The sequence below is a fragment of the Anopheles gambiae genome, assembly GCF_943734735.2.
Source record: "Anopheles gambiae chromosome X unlocalized genomic scaffold, idAnoGambNW_F1_1 X_unloc_98, whole genome shotgun sequence".
NCBI classification, from domain to species: Eukaryota; Metazoa; Arthropoda; class Insecta; order Diptera; family Culicidae; genus Anopheles; species Anopheles gambiae.
This window is the reverse complement of record NW_026902712.1, coordinates 10,001-12,500: the sequence shown is the minus strand read 5'-3', so window position 1 is coordinate 12,500 and position 2,500 is coordinate 10,001. Positions and strand designations below refer to the sequence as shown.

General features: G+C 47.9%; 1 pseudogene; it reads right to left on the bottom strand.

Moving 5' to 3' along the window:
• The window catches only part of LOC133395004 (large subunit ribosomal RNA), a 9,195-nt pseudogene that overhangs the window by 1,798 nt on the left and 4,897 nt on the right, over positions 1 to 2,500 (bottom strand).

Here is a 2,500-nt window from a genome sequence, read left to right as displayed (position 1 = left end):
AGGCCAACTGGATGTTGGCGAGCAAAGCACGTCGTTCGCCTCGTTCGATGACGTGTCTCCGATGTTGTTGTCGAATCATAATCGTCCGTACTGCTTGGTGAACCATGCTCCAGTTATATCTGTTAGCAGACATAACTTCGATGATGTTCTCCGGCGTTAACTCCTCGTCGACTTGATGCTGAAGTCTGATGATCAGTTCACGATGACGTACACAATGGAATATCGTGTGTTCGGCGTCCTCAGGTTCCTCGCACGCATCGCATAGCGGCGAACTCGTTAACTGCATCCGATGAAGCTGGTAGGCGTAGAAGCCATGGCTGGAAAGAAACTGAGAAAGAAAGAAATCTACACCACCAAATCTTCTACTTATCCATCTGTGGACGTCGGGTATGAGACGGTATGTCCACCGACCGTGAACACTCTCATCCCATTCTCGTTGCCATCGTTCCATAGTTGTGACACGCTCCATGTTACGTGCAACCGATCCGGCGATGTTCTCTGCTCGTCTCCGATGAAAAGTCCTGGAGTCCTCGTCCAGGAGGAGATGCAGCGGGATCATTCCCGCAAGCACGCAGACTGCATCGTGAGAAGTTGTCCTGAAAGAAGAGATAACTCGCTGGACTACTGGCCGGTAAAACCGACGTAGCCATTGTCTACGGTTAGCAAATCTAAGGGTATGACACCAAATGGGCGAGGCATACCGGACCTTCGCCACAACAGTAAGAGCAATTGCTCGCCTAACATGACTACTCGGACCTGCCTTATTAGGCATCATCCTTACCAAGGTGGTCCATAGCTTCGTCGCTCTCTCCACCGCATACCTGATGTGTGAAGTGTAATCGAGGCGGTCATCTAAGACCATCCCCAAATACTTTAAGCTGCGCGACGAATGTACTACGTGATCACCTACCCTGATAGCCCCATGTTGTATCCTCTGATGGGAACTGACCATAATGAACTCGGTCTTGGTCGGGGCTATCTTTAATCCGTTGTCGGTCATCCATCTGTCGATGATGCGAATCTGGCTGGAAACGAGAATTTCAATATCATCAACACAATTACCTTCCACCAACAACACTATATCGTCTGCATAGCCGATAATCCTTGCACCTTCCACCATTGCAACTCGTAGGACTCCGTCGTACATGAGGTTCCATAACGTTGGGCCAAGTACCGAGCCTTGAGGTACACCCGATGTGACTGCAATCTCTGCCGGTCCATCTGTGGTATCATACATCAGCACACGATTCCTAAAATAATCACCAATGATATCATAAAGATATTTAGGAGTGTTAATTCTCTGTAAAGCATTTGCAATCGCCAACCATGAAGCACTGTTAAAAGCATTAGTAACATCTAATGTAACAACTGCACAATACCGTCCACTGTATCTGTTTCTACTTCTAGCTACCGAAACAATGTCCACTACCCGTTGAATCGCATCAACTGTTGATCGACGACTTCTGAAACCAAATTGGTCGTCAGACAGTCCGTTGACCTCCTCAATGTGTGCATTTAACCGTTGCACTATGATGCGTTCTAAACCTTTACCTGCCCCGTCTAGTAGACAAATGGGGCGAACCGAACCCGGTTCCCCTGGTGGTTTGTTCGGCTTCGGTATTAACACCAACCTCTGCCTTTTCCACTCATCGGGGAACTTCGCGTTCTCTAAACAGCCTTGGTAAACCCTGCAAAATGCAGCGGTTGCAGTCAACATACCAACTTTCAGCGCCTCATTCGGGATACCATCTGGTCCCGGCGCCTTCTTGTTAGGTAGTCTCCTGGCAACCGCAAGAATCTCATCATTAGTAATTCTTTCAAACTCTCGTGGCTGATCGATACGATATTCAGGCCACACCGTGTTTGGGTGAGTAGGAAAAAGCTCGCTCACCACTTCCCTAAACTCGTCCAATGTCATGGTTCGGGGTCCAATCGAACCCTCGGCCACTTTCTTGAACGTATGATATACAATACCAAATGATGCGTTGTTCGCTGTTCCCAGGAACTCTTTCCACTTCCTCTGTCGGGTATGCTTGATCAATCGCTTGAGGGCATTCCGTGCCACCTTGAACTCGTCCCTAAAAGAAGAATAGAGATCAGTATTGAATGCTCTTTGCGCTAATCGATCGCGGTGTTTGCACTCTTTGCGAAGTGCCTCGATCTCTAGCGTCCACCAAAATGCACTCTTGTTAGGAGTGTACCTCTTACGCTTAGTCATCGTCGCATTACACGCCGTGACAAGTATACGCATTAAGTCTTCGCTTGTTGTGACCTCGGTCTCAAAAGCGGCTTGCATCATAACTTCAAATATATCTTTGCTAAAATACTTGATGCTCCATCCCGTTATGGGTCGGGACAAGTTACGCACGCTTTGCGTCTCAAGATCTATTCGTATTGCACGATGATCAGAGTTCATATAGCTAGATAACACCTCCCACTGAAATGATCTTGCAACTGTTCTGCTCGCAAAAGTAAGATCAACTACTGACGTACGCCCTGG